Source organism: Mixophyes fleayi, chromosome 3 (assembly GCF_038048845.1).
Source record: "Mixophyes fleayi isolate aMixFle1 chromosome 3, aMixFle1.hap1, whole genome shotgun sequence".
Taxonomy (NCBI): domain Eukaryota; kingdom Metazoa; phylum Chordata; class Amphibia; order Anura; family Limnodynastidae; genus Mixophyes; species Mixophyes fleayi.
This window is the reverse complement of record NC_134404.1, coordinates 247,343,501-247,367,203: the sequence shown is the minus strand read 5'-3', so window position 1 is coordinate 247,367,203 and position 23,703 is coordinate 247,343,501. Positions and strand designations below refer to the sequence as shown.

General features: G+C 39.9%; 1 protein-coding gene and 1 long non-coding RNA gene across 6 annotated transcripts in view; one reads left to right on the top strand and one right to left on the bottom strand.

Moving 5' to 3' along the window:
- Positions 1–23,703, top strand: part of ARID1B (AT-rich interaction domain 1B) — an 835,793-nt gene that overhangs the window by 275,636 nt on the left and 536,454 nt on the right. The gene's annotated exons all lie outside the window — the stretch shown is intronic.
- Positions 15,195–19,301, bottom strand: LOC142142926 (uncharacterized). Its single transcript, XR_012689404.1, has 3 exons — positions 19,163–19,301; positions 15,996–16,196; positions 15,195–15,317 (listed from the first exon to the last, which is right to left on the bottom strand). It is a non-coding gene; the product is annotated as an uncharacterized LOC142142926 (long non-coding RNA).

Genomic DNA, 23,703 nt, shown 5'->3' with positions numbered 1-23,703 from the left:
TAAGAGCTTTCTCCAGGTCTACCCATGGTTTTTGGTGCATCGGAAGTGACCAGTCACGAAGCTGAGAAAGTAAACAAGCCGCATGATATCTGTTCAAGTCTGGTAATGCCAAACCTCCCTGTTGTTTAGGCAAATACATCTGAGAACTGGCTATTCGTGGGGGTTTATGTTTCCAAACGTATAATATCATAACCGAATGTAATGTATCTAATAAAGATTTGGGGATACAAACAGGAATAGTACGGAATAAATACATAATTTTTGGGAGCAACATCATCTTGAAGGCTGCAATCCTTCCCAACCAGGAGACCTCGCTGCAAACCCAGGATTTACTTAGAGTTGAAAGCTGGAGGGTTAAAGATGAAAAATTAAGATTAATCATATTTTCCAGTGAAGGAGGAATACCCAAATATTTCAGTGCTGACATCTTCCATGAGTAACGAAAGGATGTTTTAAGGAGTTGCACCTTCTCCTGGGGAATATTTATTGGGAGAGCTTCTGATTTAGTGGAGTTTAGCTTATAGTATGAAGCTCGGCTATATGTATCTAAAATATTATGAAGGGTCGGCAACGAAGTCTCCGGGTCAGTTACAAAAAGCAAAACATCATCGGCAAATAGACATATTTTATGCAAGGTATTTTTAACAGTGGCACCAGGAAACAGATGTGAGGATCTAATGGCTATGGCAAGAGGTTCCATTGCCAAGACAAATATCAACGGGGATAAGGGACAGCCCTGTCGAGTTCCGTTTGTGATCATGAATCTATCCGACAGGAATCCGTTGCTAAACACTCTAGCCGATGGGTGGGAATATAAGGCCAAAATAGCCCTCACGAAGTCACCATGGAATCCAAAATGGAGAAGGGCCCCCTCCATGTAGCCCCAATGTAGTCTATCAAATGCCTTCTCGGCATCGAGGGAGAGGACTAACAGCTCAGACTGGGCCTCTGAGAACCATTCTATAATATTGAGCACTCTTCTTGTATTATCCGAGGCCTGCCGCCCCTGAACAAATCCCACCTGGTCTGGATGGAGCAAATTTGGGAGAAGTCCGTTAAGCCTGTTTGCTATCAGTTTAGCATATATTTTAATGTCAGAATTCAGAAGGGCGATTGGCCTATAATTGAGACATGATGCTGGGTCCTTCACCGGCTTGGGTATAGCGACGATTCGAGATTCTAACATTTCAGAGGGGAATGACCCATGTGTTGTCCCTGCGTTAAATAGTTGCTCTAATATTGGGAGGAGGTCTACCTGAAACATAACATAAAAGCCATTGATATAACCGTCAGGGCCAGGGGCTTTGTCTCTTGGTAGGTTTTTAATAACTGTTTGTATTTCAGCTTGGGACCAGGGGTCAGATAGGGATTTTGCAGTCTCCGGGTCTACTCTAGGGATATGCAAGCTATTTAAAAAACCATCTATGTCTGCCGGAGACGGTTGATGCAATAGGCTATCCTCTTTAAAATTATAGAGTTTAGCATAGTACTGAGCAAACATATTCGCTATACTTTTAGGATTCGATACTTTTTGTCCACTTTCGTCCACTAGATGTTTAATTCTATGTTTAGCTCGTTGACCCCTACACTTTCTCGCCAAAAGCTTCCACGCTCTGTTCCCTGCAACCTTAACTTACTTTTAAATCGGCTTGTTCTCCTGTCCTCTTCTCTTCTTTTCTCCAGTTCTGTGCTGCTGATTGTTCTTCTCGCGCGGGTGACTCCTCTGTGCTGCACTCCGCAATGGATGTTGGGTGTGATGACATCACGCCCGACATTCACTGCGAGCACCGCAACAGAGGAGGAGACAAGGGAGGGAGCCGGAGTACCAGCTGACGTGACTGCGTGACCGCAAGGTAAGTATTTTCTTTTCTTGTTTTTGCAGGATTTTTTTTTTCCATTAATAGAGATGCCCCCTTGCCACAACCAAAACTCCTGCTGGGCCACATTTACAGGCGTGCTGGGCCGCATGCGGCCCGCGAGCCACGGGACAACCCTGCTATAGACATTTGCTTTGACATTTTATTTGTTTTATGTCTGCTTTTGTTGTGGTGTAAAGATTGTCTAAATTATCTTCGTACTATCTACAACCTGTTTGTGTAGCTTCATTTCTGCAGTCAGAGAATTTCTTGCTAGGGAGAGCACTGTTCCCAGTGCTAGCAACCTCTCCCAACCCTCTTTACTGAATATAGAGGTCTGCTCATGTAGGTAAGAGACGGTAGATTGTACAGAGCACTTGGGCAATTCCCTCCCCCAGTGGTTTCATCGACCTATACTCAAGTATAAAAAAATAAAATCAATGACACCTATAAAAAAAACTTCCAAATATATGATATGTACATGGAATACACTGAGATGGTTAATGAATGCATGTATTCAAAATCTGTACGCCAACCTAAAAATCTTGAAAAAGTTGGTCTATTTGCAAATGAGCTCTATAATAAAGTGTTACCTGTATTATGAAGAGAGATCTCTCTATATAGTTTCACTAAATGGAGAGGTTTTCATTCACTTTGCCCTGAAAATGTTCTCTTTGTTGTTATTATTAATATATTATTATTATTATTATTATTATTATTATTATTATTATTATTATTATACAGTGTGCACATTCCGAACCAGAACATTTGCTCTTTTAGGGATTAACACTACATACTGCATTCTTTTATTTATTTTTGCAGGAAAATGTACTTTTAGAATGTTCTTTATAGAGATATGTTTAAAATTCTATGTATTCTGCTTGTTCAGCCATGGTTACTTATAGCAGATTGAAGCAGAGAGTATTTTTTAAACAAACTTTCACGCTCATTGTGCTTGCGGGCTAGGTTGCAGCATTATCACTAGTTCACATTTTGCGTTTTGTCAGTAGGATCTTCTAAATATTAATAAATAACTAGGGCTCATTGCCTGTAGCTTCAAAGCTTGTTTAAGATTGCCCCATCTTGGAAAATCACGTGGGAAAGGGCTTGGACTGCAAAGAATGCAGAGCTAAACATTGCAGAATTCTTGGATCCCAACCCTCAAAAAAAATGCATAGTTTAAAATAGCTTGATAATCATAACTTTACAGTTGTGCTGATTAATAAAATGTTATTGAGTAATAACAGTACTGTACTTATGCAAATTTTGCTATGTTTAGTAACCTGCTTGTAAGCATGGATTACCATTGTTTGCATCATTATGGTTTACAGGAATAAGTCTTTAAAACCTGGGGATGTTCTGGAAATTAGGGACAACTGGTCTCTGATATAACTTGCATAGGACTGATCAAAGGAAATATATGATTGAATGCTAAAGGTTATATCACTTTTGTGCTTCATGCTGCAGATTTATTTAATTAAACTTTGAATAATAATAACACAGGTCTGCAAAAAAAAAAATTTCGACTGCTGTTTTGGTTTAGTTGACTGATTCTTACGTTTTTTCGTGCGCTGAATCCAAAAATGACAGCCGTTTTGTCCTGGGATGTCAGGTTTTCGAACAAACTGGTGGTCATAGTTTAAAAAAATCTCTTAACGCAAACATTGTATTTACATGAAAAATATTAACTCATTTGCACAGGTGACGACAAAATTAACACCACACTCAAGTAGATTGCTTGTGAAATCGTCTTTTTTTTACACTCTAAACTTCTTTTTGAGCTTTTCCTCTTGTAGGTGGCTTCTGGAATATCCCTGTACAACATCCAGCAATAGTCAGCCATCATCGTAACACTCCATTTCCCTTGATACCTTCTTTCCATTTCTTTTATATCTTGATGGAAACGTTCTCCCTGCTCTTCACTCACTGCTCCCAAATTTTCAGGAAAATAGTCAAGGTGTAAGTTGAGAAAATGGACTTTTAAGCTCATGTAGCAACCAAGCTTGTTGAACGCTTTCAACATTGTTTCCACCATTTCCTTGTAATTTTGGTTCTTTTGGTTTCCCAAAAAGTTTTTTATGACCACAGTAAAGGCAACCCACGCTTCTTTTTGAGTTGGAGTCATTGAACTGATGAAGTCTTTATCGGATATGAGTTTTCTAATATCCGGGCCAACAAAAACCCCCTCTTTCAGTTTTGCCTCCGTTAAACCTGGAAACTTGGATCCCATGTACTTGAAGCATTCGCTATCTTTGGGAAGTGCCTTAACAAATTGCTTCATTAACCCTAATTTTATATGGAGTGGTGGTAATAAAACCTTCTCAGATACCAATGTATCTCTGAGACCATTCTTTTCACCAACAACTAGACTTCTTGGTGGCCAATTTTTTTTCTTCCAGTGATTTTGTCGGTCTCTACCGTCCCAAAAACATAGAAAACAAGGATATTTGGTGTACCCAGCCTTTTGTCCCAGCAGTATACACAATACTTTTAAATCCCCACATACCAACCAGTTTTGGTTTCTGCAGTTTCTGCTGTTTTTTCACCATGAACTCTCCACATATGAAACAGAAACTGTCAGGCAAATTTACACACTTTCTTGGACGCATTGCACTAATTTTGAACCACTCAGACAATAGCAGGATGACGACTGAAATGAAATACAAGATTGTGGAGGAATCAGAGAACACGTTAATGCATGAAAGAACATGTCCGGGCAGGCCCTAGCAAGCACACTCAACAATGCAGTGATCACCATCAGGACCAATAAACATGTATTTTCATATTTTTGCGAGCACTGGCAGTGAAAATAAATTTGTTTTTCCATGTTCAGTTTTTTTCCCCAAGTATGATGAATTTGAAATTTAGCGATTTCCAGCTACCTGTTTGACCAAGGCACATTTCGATTGTGAAAAAAACTGACATACCAGGAAAAAACGGTGGTCATTTTCGAATTCAGCGCACCAAAAAACATAAGAATCAGATAAAATTATGAAAACAGCTTTTTGTTTGCAGACCTGTGTAATTTATTTGGGACACAGAGAAGACCAGCAGCTGTTATGCTTAAGCAAACATTTAATGAAAAAAAAAAAAATATCTATCTCCTTCTGTTTGGTGACTAAGGCACCAAGATCTACTTAAATTACTGCTATAAAGTTCCTGAGAACTGCAAATGGGAAACACTTGGTTCAGTATATAGAATAATTTCAACACTGAACAGACAGTAAAATAGAGGTGCTACTGTTGATCCCTGGCTTGAATCATATCTAATGTCACTAAATATTTTCAGGTCACAGAAAAAATGTGTCTGATCAATACCCATAGGAGTTAAAGGAAAATGAGCTATTAGAGTCTTTAAAGTCAAGCCTTACCCAGTCTTGCACTACACAGACGCTTCAATTTTGCCTTCTGCTAGCTACTGCTGAGATTACATTATGTTAACTTTGTCGTGCAATTTTGATGAGATAAAAGGAGTGTGTCCTACTTGGAAGTATGGTGTGAATCCACAGGGTATAAAGCAGGCAGTGGAAATTGGAATATTTTTAACAGTTTTATTTCGTTTTATGACACATACAAGTGGCAAGAACATTAGAGACTGGGGAAAGATTATTACAACGCATCAATAGAATTTTTGATTTGATATAATGCTTTACCAATTTCTAGTATTCTTAGGTATAGGACGATCCTAATGGTGTGATAGATGAATACATTTCTACATATGTATGCAGATATGTTTACATAAAGTGAGAATCAAAACCTTTGTGCTTTTATGCTTTTTTTATGATTTAGGATGTGGCTTGTAGCACATGTAAGTTTGTTGAATTATTTCCAAAACAAAACATAGTTACCCAGGTAACGTTGATAGAGGAAGGAACGCATGTATCCCCACACAGATCCTTTTGGTTGGGATTCATTCACTTATGCTTGTAATGTCATCCTCCTGTGGCATACCATAATTTACCATTGTTTATAGATCTGTCTGTCTCCTGTTATGCAGTCACCCATAACAACCATTCAGCAATTAGCTTTTATGTGTCTGCTCCAAGTTAGACAATGAAAGCAAATGTCTGCTTCCTATGGTTTTAGTGCACATTAATGCCCACTATTAACTCCTGAATGTACCGTCTTATCCTTGAGCCTCTGTATCTTCTAAAAAATAAGTGAAAAAAACTTCTTAATACTTTCAGTAGTTTAAAAGGATAGTGCAAATATTTTGGTGTGTTCACTATGGCCTAAATGGAAAGCTTTATACAATCACAGGTAGAGTTGTTTTCCATCTATGAAAGGATTATTGGCTGTTACAGTATGACAGCCTTTTACAATGCTTTTCTATTATCTTTTCATGGAAGTTGTGGCTGGTAAATTTACAGAATACGTGGGCCTTATACAGTTCTGCCACCACACTTAGATCAGCACTGTCCAGACAACCTGTGCAACTTGCATTGTTTTTATTCATTTCTCCAGTTGTAGTGGTCTGGAGAATATATTGGGGCTGCACCAGGAGAGGAACGTGGGGCTCCTAGGATAGAGATCCCCAAAAATTCTGTATAGTATGTATGCATTACATTTATGATGATCAATGGCATCTGGATTATTATTATTAAAATAGTTCAATCCAATGATACACTGTGACAGGATGGACAGCCTATGCCACCCTGTCTGTTGTTGCTGGAAACCGGCTGTGCTTACTTTGCCACCGTTCCCTTTTGTTATCCCAAATGCGCCCTCTTGCCGCAGTAGAAGGGGCTTATAATGTTGGCACCACTGAGCTCCTTTATGGCGCTCAGAACCACGTTTCTTCTGGGTAAATGACGCCGCTAGTGTACTCCCGTGCTGGTACACTTGGGCTGGTAACTCCTCCGGACCTCTTACTATGGATCCGGGTTGCTGTGGATGGTCCTCCCTGGCCTATCACTCTGACCAAAGCTGCAGGTAGCAGGCAGAGTGGTGGTACTGGAAAGGCTTGGGTCCAAACCTCAGAATCAGCCAGAGAACGGATTAGATTTTAGGGTCTAATCGGCAGGTCACAGGATTACAGTAATATTGAAGAAGTTGTCAAGAAGGTCTTTGAAGTAGAGTGATGTTTATTGCTCAAGTGTCCTTACAAAGACAGTCCCACTGATTAAAGGTATCAGTGGTCAGGTCAGATGGATCATCAGAATGATTCATTTCAGTGTACAAGTCAGTGCATTTATACCTTTCAGACACATGCTATTTTTAGCATCAGGATATACTCTATTTACACAAACATATATTTACATGCATTGCAAAGCCACTAATAGTTATGCTTAGCTATGAAATTCTTAAAACCCTTGCTGTGATTTCCTGGATCTTATGTCAGAAGCAGGAGACTCACTAGCAAGTCAAAAGGTCTGACTGGCATGAATACTTCAGACAGTCGCTGAATACCCATTCCCGCAGAACAACAAAAAAAACCCCTAAAACAAGCTACTTCCCCACATCACAATACACCAAAGGCTTGGTAAACACAGGCTCATTGTATTAAATATATACATCAGAAATAGGCATATCCTATAGCAAGGTTAAACAAGAGACAAATTTCTTCCCCTGGTCTCAGAAATAACGATTTCTTATCTCACAATATAAAAAATAAATGCACGTGAAATTACATAAATAAGTGCCCTGCATTATTTGCTTTAAATAAATTTTTACCAAAAGTTATTTAATAGTGATCCAGTCACATATTATATTGTATTTTTGGTATGATTCTTACTCCTTGTACTTGCTCTACTAATTGTAGCTTTAAAAATACAATAGAGAGTTAAATAGAAATAGAAAATAGTACTGTAATCACAAATGTTATTGTCTATACACGTGAATATGTTCTAATTAAATAGTAAATCAAAATAACCATTCCATTATGCCAGAATTTATGGATATACTTGTTTTTAAAAAGGTATTTACAAGTTTCTTATTTCTCCTGTTAAAAACATTCTTCATAAACCTCTGGAATGTAGACTTTTAACCATAGTTGCCTAGTCTTGAATTAGGAGGACATCTCCTGAACAACCAAGAGAAAGAAAATTCTCCTGGAGAGCACTTACCTACTGTGAACAGGGTGGGGGCAAAATGTTCATCTTGTCATCAAGCTCCACCCACAGCCGTAACACAGACATCACGCCTCTACCACTTTACTTAGGTATGTGGGACTTGATGACCCAAAACACGTCATCAGGCCTCGTCCACCTCCTCTTTTCTTACCTCACACCTAAGCAAGAGTATAAAAATAGATACCCCCCCCATGTTACAGAAGTGTAAGATGAGCATGTAATAACCCACGCTCTTAACATATAGGTGTGCATATACACACTCACCCAAACAGGCATACATTTTTATTTTTAGGTACAAAAGACATCAGTGTAGTTTTCTTTATGTAATGGGGATAGGTCACTTCATTCATTCTTTAAAATATTAATTATTTTCATTCAGATTATGTAGACTGTGTAAATGTAAGGTCACTTACACATTGATGTGTTTGTGCCAAAAAAAAACAAGGTGCAAACCGCATATGGTCCTGGGGACATTGGGGTTGGAAAAAAAATTACCTGTGCTGTGTAGCTCCAATGATATTTATGAGCCATTCATTTCCATAGGCGATTCATTTTTATGTGTAGTGCAGAAATATCTAGCAAAGAAAAGGCTATATACGTAAATGGGCCATAAAAATCAATGAGAAAAATAATGGCACACCACCGATTAAACTACTTATGTGCACAATGCATACCCATAGATGTTGTGACAGGATGGACCGCCTATGCCACCTTGTCTGTTGTTGCTGGGAACTGGCTGGGCTTACTTTGCCACCGTTCCCTTTCGTTATCCCAAATGCGTCCTCTTGCCGCAGTTGCTTTGGATGGATCCTTCCTGGCCTATCACAATGACCAGAGCTGCATGGGTAGCAGGCAGAGTGGTGGTACTGGAAAAGCTTGGGTCCAAAGCTCAGAATCAGCCGGAGAACGGATTAGATTTTAGGGTCTAATCTGCAGGTCACAGGATTACAGTAATATTGAAGAAGTTGTCAAGCAGGGTCTCGAAGCAGAGTGATGTTTATTGCTCAAGTGTCCTTACAAGGACAGTTCCACTGATTTAAGGTATCAGTGCTTTTGCTAATAGGGTGGTCCTAACTCTAAACAATGAGAGTCCCATATATTTGGGCCATACATATGTGTTTTTAAATTGAGAGCTAACTTACCAAAGAGGCACCCCAGAAACCTCCAAATAGCAATCCAATGTCAGCACTCCCTCTCAGCTACTGACACCAACATGCCTCTCAGACAAATAAAGAAATGGAAGTTGCACACATTTGCAAATGTGTGCAACTGGGACTTTTGCATTTTTATCTACAGTACAAATAGCAGATCTGTTGCTGGCTATAGCAGTGTGATGGGGGATCTCTCTGTGTTTCTTTGTTCCTTTTAGGATAACCCCACCCTTTCACGCACCTGCTATAGCCTTTAAATTGATTTGAGCAACTTCCATTTCTTTATTAAGGTATCAGTGGTCAGGTCAGATGGAACATCAGAATGATACATTTCAGTGTACAAGTCAGTGCATTTTATAAAGATTTGGACACAGACTATTTTAAGAATCAGGATGTAACCCCGTTTACTAAAACATGGATTTACATGCATTGCAAAGCTAACGATATTTACATTTATCTGTGAAATTCTAGAAACGCTGTGATGTCCGGCATCTTTGTTTTAGACGCAGGAAATGTAGCAGCACGTTTTAAATTAAACCTTCCTGTCTGCAAGTGAAACCTCACAAATCAAAAGGCCTGATTAGCATTAGACTTTTTTGTTCCAAAAGTTGCAGAATATACATTCCCAAAAACAGGTTTAAACTTCTAACAAGTCATTTACCCACATCACAATACACAGCAGACTTTCTAAACAAAGGCTCATTATATCAGTTATATACATCAGAAATAAGGTATTTCCTTTAGCAAGGGTAAAAAGACCAACTTTTCTACCCTGGTCTCAGAGATAACGATTTCCTATCTCACAATATCAAAAATAAGTGCAGTGGCAATTATATAAATAAGCGGCCTGCGCTATTTGCTTGAAATAAATTTATACCCAAAGTTATTTATCAGTGATCCAGTCACAGATGTCAATTGACTTTTTCAGGTGTGCTTATTCAGGTGTGCTGCCATACTTAGAATGCAGCGAAATGGAAAATGCAGCTTTCCAAAAAAACACAATGCAACTGCATGCAGTGCTAATGTACATGGGTACGGGTGCATCTTATTAATGGATTTTATTTTAACATGTGTTCACCTGCTTCACACTTTTGAGAGATGAAAACTTTTTAAATCCTTTTCATGTTGCTCTACTCCATACTTACTGCCAGAGACACATACCTCAGATGCCGCATTACGGGCAGAGCCCTGAACTGGAGCTAGTACTGTGCATGCCCTGATGCCACTGGAGCTCAGGAACATCCTGTAAGACCCATTTTTGCTTGCTGTCCCTAGTTTCCAAGAACTATCCCGGGATTCTAAAAATCTGACTCTGAAAATATTGTCTAGTTTTCAGTGTTATACTGTATACTGAATGCAAGTCTCAGTATTTTTTTTTTCAGGATTTTCTAGATTAAGTAAACACTTATTAGAGAGGAGTATTTAAAATGCAAAATAATTTTTATGTTGAATATGAATTGGATTGTAGTGCAAGACATACTTTGCGGCTCTGGCTTAGCAGCAAATTATTTTAAAATGTTGGCAACTATGTGTAACCTTAGGTTCATATTCCAGCATGCATGCACTTTGTTGTTTGTAAGAGCAGCAGAGCAGAGTAAGTTGAAGCAAAGAAGATTTTGCTTAACTCTCTTGGATTCATATATCATTGATTATTAAGCCAAGCAGAAATGAAACAGTGGCAAATGCAAAAACAAAAAGCAATATCTGTGCTAAAACATTTGTTCATTGTGTTATGATTAATCCGCATGGATATAAAATAATTGATCTAAATCACTGGTTTTATAAAACAAACATTTGTCTATAGTTTTGTTACTCTTGTCATACTCCAGTTATGAAGATTTTGCTGCAGGTCTTGAACCCTACATGCATGTTCAGTACAGCGATTGCATGGGCTAGTCCAACCCGCGGGCCGCATGCGGCCCAACACGATTATAAATGTGGCCCAGCAGAGTTTTGGTTGTGGCAAGGGGGCAGCGCTGTTAATGGGAAAAAAAAGATCCTGCGGAAAAAAAAAAGAAAAGAAAATACCTTGCGGTCACGCAGTCACGTCAGCTTGCGCTCCGGCTCCCTCCCTGGTCTCCTCCTCCGTGCGGCGCTCGCAGTGCATGTCGGGCGTGACATCATCACGTCCGACATCCATTGCGGAGCATAGCACAGAGGAGTCATCCACTCAAGAAGAATTATCAGCAGCAGAGAATCAGAGAAAAGAAGAGAAGAGGATCGGAGAACAAGCCGATTATAAGGTAAGTTTTTTTTTATTTCAAGGGACGCTGACCAGTGCATAAAAATCACCTGGTCCTGGAGCATCACAGACCTTATCTCCCTGCTACAGACTTCTACTTGTAATACTAATGGGGCATTATATATTATTCTCTTTGGATTTGCATTTTATTGATATTGCATGGAAACAATACAAAAAGTGATTATAGTATAATAGCTAGAGACGATTTGAACAGGAAGATTGAAAGGTAAGTAGAGGGGGATTTGAAAAAAAAGTGATATAGATATATATATATATATATATATATATATATATATATATATATATATTATGTTTTTCTATGTTTTTTTGGATGATCAGCCATCGTTAGTGTTAGTGTATTTTATGTGCGGCCCATACCATCTCGTCGTCTTCCAATGTGGCCCGGGGGAGCTAAAAGGTTGGACACCCCTGGTCTAGACAGTGGTGATATAGTCAGGAACAGTGTTTACAAGATTAGGGGAATGCTGGCAAATGAGTTAGCCACTGAGAAAGGGGAGGGGTGCAGATCAGCGTGCCATTCACATTACAGCAGGTACAATCGTCTCTGAACTCTGCATTCTTGGCCAATTATAATAAACTACATATAAACATAAACAGTATGTCATGATATCTGTCAGTAATGTGAATGGCACCCTGATATATATGTATATATATATATATATATATATATATATATATATATATAAAACGACAGGTATAATAAATAGTGGCGCTCAAACACAAAATAAGTGAGTTAATAATAATAATGTCCAATATAGGTAAACACTTTCTTCATAAGAGGAGGCAGCCTCCCTCCCAGGTTTCGGATGGTACTCCGATCAAAAGATCATCAATATATGCAGAGGTAGGAGGAATAGTGGCGCCAAATTGAGCATTGTTCGCTGGTATAAATCACCCAGACTGTCAATAAATACTGTATGCGTAACGGAAATGCAGACTTAAATGTTTATCGTGTCAAGCTGGTAAGATCAATATCACCCAGCTTCCAAAAACTCCAACCATATACCGAAATAGAGACAGAGAAAAGCAAAAGATAGAGTGTCAAAAGCACCCGTGATATGTAGTAAAAAGTAATAGGTGGCAGCGTACAAAAAAGATATAAATAAACAGCTTATCTGTATCAGGAATTCCTGAACGTGGCCTCCAAACAGCCTAGTAAGTCAGGAACAGACGTATAGATAGCTTGTGCGGATACAATATAAATAAATGATGATGATGATGATGGACCACCAATCACAGCACAGTCACAGCTCACAACCTCCACTCAGCCGATGTATTTAGAGAGGAAAAGCCATATAGTGTAGTACTTATATACAAATAATTTATTCAGCATATATCATAAAAAATGCACACTCACAATGTGTAAAAAGTTTAAAAGCTTATCTGAAATCCTGGGATATAAGGAATACTGCTTAACAGTGTAGATCTCTGGACATTTCATGAGATAAACACCAATGGGCTCCACACAGAAGTTTTCGAAGGGATAACTCTCAAGGACCAGGTAGGCAGTAGAGCCTTAGAAGTACCAGGAGTCGGTGATAGTAAACAGCCTCAACGCGTTTTGTCACATAGACTTTATCAGAAGGATTATTTTGAAATAGCAGAAAGTGCTGTCTTATATAGCGATGGCGATCGCCATCTTGCGCATGCGCAGTACCACGCGTCTTCGCGCATGCGCATAAGCGACTTCCGGTTTGGCGCTAGCACTGTATGTGCAAGAAATCCATATAAAACCTGATAGAGTCAGGTATTTGGCCATGGGGGAGATGGGAGGTAGTAAATAAATGGAATAAAGGTAGTGGGATTTGGCAATAATCATCATATTTCAAAAGTGGAAGAGGGCAAGTACTTATAATTATAATAGATGGCGGTGGCCATCTTTAAACAGGGCAGGGAGTGTTTCAAAGCAAAGTCCTTCTGACATGTAGCCCAAGGTGTAAAAATAGAGATGAGGGCTAGAGGTTTGTTATGCCCACTAAGGATATAATTGGGGCATCCACAGAATGGACCCGGTACTGAGAGATATCCTACCTGAAAGAACTGAAATTATCTTTAGGAAAAATAGAAACCTTAAAGATGTTCTAGCTCCCAGCACGTTAAAAGATAATAAAGAAATCATTAGAACGACCCTTCCTGCCCCAAGCGGGTTTAACAAATGCAACCACTGCAATGTCTGTCAGTTTGCACATAAAGATCGTAAGATTTTCTATAACTATGACAACAGTACTAAATTTAACATCAAACATTTCACAAATTGTCTTACAACCTCCGTGATCTACCTACTGGAATGCACGTGTGGACTGAAATATATAGGTAAAACTAAACGTCCACTCAAACTAACATTGTGAGTGTGCATTTTTTATGATATATGCTGAATAAATTATTTGTATATAAGTACTACACTATATGGCTTTTCCTCTCTAAATACATCGGCTGAGTGAAGTTTGTGAGCTGTGACTGTGCTGTGATCGATGGTCCAGATATATTGTATCCGCACAAGCTATCTATACGTCTGTTCCTGACTTACTAGGCCGATTGGAGGCCACGTTCAGGCATTCCTGATACAGATAAGCCGTTTATTTATATATTTTTGGTATGCTGCCACCTATTACTTTTTACTACATATCACGGGTGCTTTTGACACTCTGGGCCTGAGTCATTACGGGACACAAAATGAGCGCAGCGTACGTACCTGCACTAATGTACGTACTTTGTGGCTGCGAACGGCCGAAGTCATTAAGCTGCGTATTCTCACATACGCAGCTTCATGACTTGCGGCGCAAGTCTTCCTATTCTACCCGTTCACGTCCGTACACGCTGGCACATACTTGCATAACATGCAGAAGCGAATGCTACGCTGTTTAGGTCATAGTAACATCATTGGTGTATCTCTCAATTGTTGAATCATGGTGCTGGTTGCAAATAACCGTAAAAATATATATTCTCCTTGTTATGCTACTTTGTTTACCCTGTCAAGATGTTTTACTTTTGATGATTAAAATTTCGTAATATTGAAATATTTCCAGTGTTTTATCGTATATCATATATCAGTATATCATGTATATTTGATGTGTTTTTATAATGTCATATGTATTATATAATATAAGTCTTTGGTGTCAGCTGGAAGGAAAAGAATATGAACGGAAATGAAGTAGTTATTCTAAGAACCTATGTTTTCAATCCAGAGATTTTCAACAAAGACTTGCACAGACTTCTTCGACTTGTCCATTGCATCCAGGAGACTCAAAAGGATCAGGATACGCCTAAATACTTTCTTATCCAATTGTTATATGATAGGTGTAAATTATAGTACAACCTTCTTTTGTTGAAACACAAAGTACATCTCTGGTCTGTTTAAGATCAGAGTTTTCAGCATAGAAAAAGAGTGGAAGCTTATTATTTTGTAAAGAAACAATGATCCAATTTTATTCGTTAAGTGTCTTTTGCTGAAGGAATTTTTTTATGACTTTATTAACCTATATAACACCAATGAGGTTATGCCGCTAGCCCTGTTTTCCCTGTGTATCAGGTTGTGTCTTGGTTCTGTTTTCAGTATATGTTTTAGAAAGAGGTTATGTCGTACCAAACTGTTATTTCTTTGGGCCTTATCACATTATATCCCGGATGTGAGGTGTGACCCTATTGGTTGGCCTCTTCTCCATTGGCTTTTAAACAACAGCTTTACTTAAGTGTATAATGCTAATACGTAAATTAGTTCAATGGAATCACACATATACCAGTTTTTCTTGTAACAAAAATATTTTAATTTATATACTAAAACTATTAACAAATGTTAAGTAAGAAACAGGAAAAAAAATAATCAATAAAAGGTATTTAACATTTTTTTTAGATATTTATATTTTTTTTTTACATTTTTTTGCTTTTTCTTTATGCTTTTTATATTTTTTTTCTTGTTTTTTTAATTCACCCAGATGCCTCTGGCTGTGCCTTGGAGGACCCATCGACTCCTCATCAGCTGCAAAAAATGAAAGACAACAATTTAGTAAATGCACTCTTAATACATTTCAATGTGGTGAAATGCTAGCTGTCGGTTCTTGTACCTTTGCATTTTGTAAGCTCGGTATAGTGCATAAATGAATGTTACCCAAACACTGGCCCCATTCATTAAATTATGATAAATGTAGGAGTACATAACATATACTGAAAACAGAACCAAGACACAACATGATACAAAGACAGGTGACAGGGTAAACCAAATCAGATCATCTCTGACAGATAGTGAAAGGGATGGTAGAAATCAGCAAGAAGAAGGCCTAAGCTTAAGAAAACAGGGAAAACAGGCCTATCGAAAAAGGCCAAGAGGGTGAAGGTACTGTTTTAGGAGCACACAACAAAAGAGGGCCATGCGCATGAGAGCTTACAACCTAAAGGTTAACTTTCTGCAAAATTTAGCCAAGGAGAATCTCACCCTCTAGGGTGCATTTTTAAAGCCTGCCAGCTGAGTTGGCCTGCGCACAAGACAAGAATTGGTGGGAGGACATTTTTCCCATTGTGGGAACTTAGGATGCCTTGTACTGTGAATGGCCAGTGAAAACTCTTTGTCATGTTCTACCCAAAAAATCCAAACATCATATATTGAAAAAAAAAAAAAACACAACTAAAGTATACGAAAATTACCATGTAATGTACTTACTTTCCTCAACCAGCACTTGTGGTTGCTGAGAGGTGGATTCTGGTTGGCTCTGGAATAGCAGAGGTGATGCTGCCAGGTCAGCGGACTGCGGCGAATCCTCCACCACCGCTGACTGCACCTGTTGCTGTTGGCTACCACCTGGCGCCTCCGGTGTGACCACCTGTTGATGTTGGCGGTGGTGTTCGGAGCTGCGTTGGCGTCCTGTTGGAGACCATGATGTGTTATCTTATGTGTATTTTTGTAATGTGTTCACCATACACAGCGAATACATACATACATGCAGCGAATGGTAGCTTTGAATGCTAAAATGGTACTCATGTCAATAACATTAAATTTGTAAAGAAATGTACACTTAAATTTTTAACATATATATAATAGGACATAGTCAGAATAATCGCAAATAAGACTAACATTAGTCATACGTTTAGTATGAGAATGGTCAGAAAATAGGCCTTTTCTGACCATATTTCCTGTGAAAAGAAAAAATTACATTGCCATATTATTTAGTGTTTGAGCACGACTTACTAGCAATAATTTCAGCCCTCAAATCTGCAAGAAGGTCGCGCTGCCGTCTCCGCAGATCACTCCATCAGCGTTGCAACTGCACGATGGAGCGGCGGGTACCAACCTGCATACGCAGACGCCTGTGCACGGCTCTGTATGCCTGCAGTTTCTCATCATTTCCCACGTACCTCCCTGCGGGCTCAAAACAACGGTCCATCGTTGCTGTCAGCACCCGCAGTTCGGTACGTGAGAATACTGCAGACCTCATTTTCTCTCAGAAATGACAGTTTAATATCCTGCTTACCGATTGGTTCTCAGTGCACGTTGGTGCGTCTGCACGTCCATCGCGGAACCTGCACTAAGATGGCTAACTGACCTGTCAATCACTGCATAAACGTGCCTAGCGTTCTGGCGCGTACGCACCACCATAAAATCGCATACAGCATGCGATAGTTCGCCCTGACAAGTTCTGCATGGCTTTTCAAAGTTGTTGCTGTCAGGAAACGGTTGATATTGGCAGATATTGAGGTAAGTAACATGGGCCTAGGTCTGCTACCTGACATAGATAGCGTCGTAGGAAATGAAATAATTGCACTTTCTTTTTTCCTTTTTTAGATTGCGCTCACTTACAAAAACAAGCATAAAAAACAGGAGAACCTTGCTCCATTTTGGGGTAAGTAACATGGGCCTAGGTCTGCTACCTGACATAGATAGCGTCGTAGGAAATGAAATAATTTCACTTTCTTTTCTACAGGAGAACCCGAACATGTCTGAACAAGACTCCAATGAGCCATCCGGCTCATCATCTGCTGCTGCTGCTAAAAAAACACGCCAGCCTAATTTCACAAAAAATGAATCGACATTTTGGTCGAATTGGCTGTTGATAGGCTCCACTCCACTCCGCGTCCACTCTCTGCACCATCAAAAGCAAGAATATGGGAAGAAATTACAAATGAGGTCAATGCCGTGGCTCCAATCAGACGCAAGGTTAATGAGGTCCAGAAAAGGTAAGTATTGAAGCGTACAAAAATTGGTTAAATGTGTCCAGATTTTGTGGATAATATTATCCTGCTAATGTGTCTATTTTGCACACAGGTGGCAAGACTTTAAACGCCGCCTAAAAGATAAAATTTCTGAACACAGAAGACATGCAAGAATGACAGGTATTGGAGACCAGGGCATTGGCCTCTTTGGATGCGGAGATGGTTCAAGGTGTGGGCCGTATTGACACCGGACGTAGTCCACCCGCCAGCGAGCCTATCACAGCTACAGGTATATACACACACATATATATAAATATATAAATTCACACAAATTACCTAAGGACGGCATTATTTATTTAATTTTTTCCCCTTGTAGGGCCCAATAAAGCGGAAGACATTTCAGAGGATGAGCTGGTGGAGGAGCCACGTGATTTGGAAGAGCATCAGATGAGTGAGGAGCCAGAAGTCAGTGAACGGGAATTACTGCACGCATGCTATCACAATATTAGAGACACAAATGCCACTATTCAGTCCAATACCACAGATATTGCCACAACCCTCACCCGTATGGAGCACACTTTACACAGTAGCCTCACCCGTATAGAGAACACTATGGACTTAAACCTTTCATCTATCAACACTACCCTTACCCGTCTCACTGACCTTATTGCAGTGTATATCACCAATCCCCAATCACGCATATCACAGGAATCTTCTCCTACTTCTTTCTCTCCATCTCTTAGTCCGATGTATCAATCATACTACACTTAACCCGATTATCATTCCACAAGTAGGCCTTATCGCGCGCACCCGTCTTCACAAATTGAACAACTCCACTCTCAAGGTTCTATTGGTTCTAGTCTAAGACCCCAAATGCATCGCCATCATTTTCAAACCAACCCATATGTTGACATTGAACCATATTCACATTCTAATCAGCAATACAACTATTATTTACCACCATCTGCCCCTTCTGCCCCATCTGCCATCTCTGCCCCTCTGCCATCTCTGCCCCATCTGCCCCCTCTACCATCTCTGCCCCCTCTACCATATCTGCCCCATCTACCATCTCTGCCCCCTCTGCCCCATCTGCCATATCTGGCCCATTTACCCCATATGCCATATCTGCCCCCTCTACCATCTCTGCCCCATCTACCATCCTCTGCCCCATCTGCGATATCTGCCCCCTCTACCCCATCTGCCATCTCTGCCCCATCTACCATCTTTGCCCCATCTGCCATATCTGGCCCATCTACTCCATCTGCCATCTCTGCCCCATCTACCATCTCTGCCCCATCTATCATCTCTGCCCCATCTGCCCCCTCTACTATCTCTGCCCCATCTGCCATATCTGCCCCATCTACCATCTCTGCCCCATCTGCCATCTCTGCCCCATCTGCCCCTCGTGCACCCCGTGCCCCACAATCATCGGCTGCTGCACAGTCACTCACTGCTGCTCCACTGGCCTCTGCTTCCTCCCCACTGTTGCCTTCTATATCACGGGTTACCAGAAGCCAGACTCATCCTCGATGCAATGCAACCATTATACCAGCAAAGAGGGCCTGTAAAAAAAAATAATTGTTTGTTTGATGTGTTTTTGTTGTGTAATTAAATTGTATAATTATAAATTTATTAGCTATGTATGTTGTATTTTTAAAAAAACATTACAAAAACACTTACAAGAGAAGTAGGTGTCCAGGACATATTGCTTGAAAGACACAGCATCAACTGATTCTGGAGGGCTGGGGTCAGCATCTAACACCTCCTGGACAGCAACCTCGGCCTCCTCCACCCAAGGAACCCCACTCCTAATGGTGATGTTATGGAACACCACGCACAGAGCTATGATATCACACACAGTGGATGGAGCATACATTAGAGCACCACCAGACCGATCTAGGCACCGGAATCTGGCCTTTAAAAGACCAAATGCCCGCTCCACAACCGATCTAGTGGCTGTATGTGCGGAGTTGTATGCCATCTCCTGCTCCGTACGTGGGTTTAATAGAGGAGTGAGGAGCCAAGGTCGAAAAGGGTATGCGTTATCTCCTACAAGGGGTGACAAGAATGAAAAAGTTTAAAAATATGAGCGAGTTTCATAATTGTAGACACAAATAACTATATCTATGCCAACAAGACAGGCAACATGGATGACAAATAATGGCAAAAGAAGCAATCAGACACATAACATATTCAATGTATTTGTAACCAAGGTTTAAGTTTTTGAACAACTTTTCATATGGGCAGCTATCCATGTCGGATTTTAAGGTAAACATCACAATTAAATGTACTTTTGAATGATATTGCAATGTGCCTTTGTAATATATCTACTTCGCTAAAAGGCGACTGAAGAATATTAAGATAAATAAAGCTCCAGGTCCAGATGGCATACACCCAAGAGTCCTTATGGAGTTAAACTCGGAAATAGCTAGACCGCTATTCTTAATTTTCAGAGATTCAATCTCATCAGGCTCAGTACCAAGGGATTGGCGAATAGCAGATGTGGTGCCGTTGTTTAAAAAGGGGACGAGATCACAACCAGAGAATTATAGACCTGTAAGCCTGACATCAATAGTGGGGAAACTACTGGAAGGTATTTTAAGGGACAGTTTTCAGGATTACTTGGTACGCAATAAAATTATTTGTGGTAATCAACATGGATTTGTGAGGGATAGGTCATGTCAAACTAATCTAATTAGTTTCTACGAGGAAGTTAGTGGGAACTTAGACCAGGGCAGGACAGTCGATGTGGTCTACTTAGATTTTGCAAAGGCCTTTGATACAGTGCCACACAAGAGGTTGGTTTACAAAATAAGGGAACTGGGTCTAGAAATCAAAATTTGTACTTGGATCGAAAACTGGTTAGAGAATAGGGAACAGAGAGTTGTGATAAATGGAACATTTTCTAATTGGTCAAAGGTCTTAAGTTGAGTACCTCAAGGTTCCGTGCTGGGACCACTCCTTTTTAATATATTTATTAATGACCTTGGTGATGGTTTAGAGCAGGGGTGTCCAACCTTTTAGCTTCCCTGGGCCACATTGGAAGACGACGAGTTGGTTTGGGCCGCACATAAGATACACTAACAATAACGATAGCTGATCATCCAAAAAACCATTGAAAACATAGTTAACATATATATATATATATATATATATATATATATATATATATATATATATATGAGAAAAAAAGTGATATATATATATATATCACTTTTTTTTGAATCCCCCTATACTTACCTTTCATTCGCACTGTTCAAAAAATCCTCTTTAGTTATTATACTATAATCACTTTTTGTATTATTTCGATACAATATCAATAAAGTGAATTTAAGCCAGGCATTGTATATCAGGGTGCAATGACCAGGCCTGCGGTACCTGACATATACACCACTGTGACCCAAAATTGTGACCTGTTTTGATAATTACACCACTATGTTAGTTAAGGGATAACAACTTATAATGGGCCAAAAAGAATAATATATAATGCCCCATTAGTAATACAAGTAGAAGTATGTAGCAGGGAGATAAGGCCCATGATGCTCCAGGACCAGGTGACTTTTATTCACTTGTCAGCGTCCCTTGAAATAATAAAAAAAATCCCCCTTAACTTACCTTTTAATCGGCTTGTTCCCCTGTCCTCTTCTCTTCTTTTCTCCAATTCTCTGCTGCTGATTGTTTTTCGCGCGCGGGTGTCTCCTCTGTGCTGCGCTCCGCAATGGATGTTGGGCGTGATGAAATCACGCCCGACATTCACTGCGAGCACTGCACGGAGGAGGAGACAAGGGAGGGAGCCGGAGTACCAGCTGACGTGACCGCAAGGTAAGTATTTTCTTTTCTTTTTTTTTTTTTGCAGGATTTTTTTATTCCATTAACAGCGCTGCCCCCTTGCCAGAACCAAAAGTCCTTCTGGGCCACATTTACAGGCATGCTGGATTGGACAACCCTGGTTTAGAGAGTAAAGTTTCTATTTTTGCAGATGACACTAAACTCTGTAAGGTAATAAAATCAGAGCAAGATGTAGCTTCTCTACAGAGGGACTTAAATAAACTGGAGGATTGGGCGGCTAAATGGAATATGAGGTTTAACACAGATAAATGTAAGGTTATGCATTCAGGGATCAAAAACAAGAACGCAATCTATAAATTAAATGGAATTAATTTGGGAGAATCTATAATGGAAAAGGATTTGGGAGTGCTCGTAGACAGTAGACTTAGCAATAGTGCTCAATGTCAAGCAGCAGCTGCAAGGGCAAACAAAGTATTGGCATGCATAAAAAGGGGCATAGATGCAAGGGAAGACAGTGTAATTTTGCCACTGTATAAATCGTTGGTAAGACCTCATCTTGAATATGCAGTACAGTTCTGGGCACCACTCTATAAAAAAGATAATTTGGAACTAGAAAGGGTTCAGAGAAGGGCGACAAAATTGATAAAGGGTATGGAGTCATTAGGTTATGAGGAAAGGTTAGCCAGTTTAGGCATGTTTACTTTAGAAAAAAGGCGTCTAAGGGGAGATATGATTACTATGTACAAATACATTAGGGGTCAATACAGAGAGCTTTCATGGGAACTTTTTACCCCAAGGACCATACACAGGACACGTGGTCATCCCCTAAGGTTAGAGGAGAGAAAATTTCACAACCAGCAAAGGAAGGGGTTCTTTACAGTAAGGGCAGTCAAGATATGGAATTCATTGCCAGGGAAGGTTGTGATGGCGGATTCAATAGATATGTTTAAAAAAGGGTTAGACAAATTTTTAGCGGAAAGGTGTATCCAGGGATACGACCGTTAATTTAAAATAAAGGATAGTAGTGGATATAGGGTAAAAATTGGATTGCAATATTGAGTCTGGGGGGATTTTCAAAATTGAAACAGATGGGCGGTTGCCTACTCTGGATTAATTTCAAATATAAGTGCAGGATCGCAGGAGATCCAAAATAGGTTGAACTTGATAGACTGGTGTCTTTTTTCAACCTTATCAACTATGTTACTATGCTACCAAACTTAAGACATTACTATTTCCACTTTAAACTACTACATACATGACATTTTTGTTAAATAATAAAAATACATAATAGCCACGCATCACCATTCGGCCTTGCTCCACCTTGCCTCAGTTGCAATCTTTCCCACATCACTGATTGCCGGAAGGCAAAGGAGTCATGTTTACTCGCTGGCCACATAGCTACCAGGTTACGAATCTGAAGAGAGGTGTCACATATAGCTTGGACATTTATAGAATGGAAATGCTTGCGATTTAAAAAATTAGCAGCATTCCCACCGGAGGGGACCAAGGCTACATGAGTCCCATCGACTGCCCCTATGATATGCAGGAAACCGGCTATGTGGGAAAACTGCCGTTTTATCGACATCCAGGGACTCCTCATCGAGTGGCAGATGTATGAATTGCCTTAGACGCGACACAAACGCCCCCAGAACAACCTTTAGCACACAACTGAAGGACTTCTAGGACATCCCTGAAGCGACTCCCACAGTGGTCTGAAATGACCCTGTTGCGCAAAAGTGCAATACCGCCAACAGTTTAGTCAATGGCGGTATTGCTGTTGGGCTGTTGCGCTTGGGCTCCAGGTCAATCTGCACTATGCGCAGGGTGTCCAGGATGACACAAGGCGGGAGCCGATAATGCCACACCACCTCAGTATCAGACATGCCAAAGAGGCTGACACGTGGCCTGAACACATGCTCCCTTAGTCGGCGACGATGGGTTACTTGCTGAATTTGGGGGCGGCGATGTGCTGCCACATGTGCCTCGGCCATTTCTAAGAAACGCTATATTTGAAAAGAGAAGGATGTGAAAAAAATACAATTAACTCATAGTTTGGAAAATGTCACTCCTATTTGCACAGGAAACATTGACAATATACTTACACCAACAAGTGGGTTGGCTAAACTCATAATGTGGCTAAAAAACAAAAAAAAAATTGTTAGAGGGTGAATAAGAAGATATGGCATCTGCTTCTATGCTATGTCAGGTTGCAGACCTAGACCCATGTTACTTACCTCAAAATGGAGCAGGATTATCCTGGTCATTTGCAAACAATTGTCAATGGGAAACTAAAAAAGATTAAAAAAAAGTAAACAAAAGATAAAAATAACCTACAAAGTACTACAAAGCCCAATACAAGCAAACTATTATCTGTAACTATTATCTGAAACAAAGTATAACACCCAAAATAACAAAAAAGTCCAAGACAATTC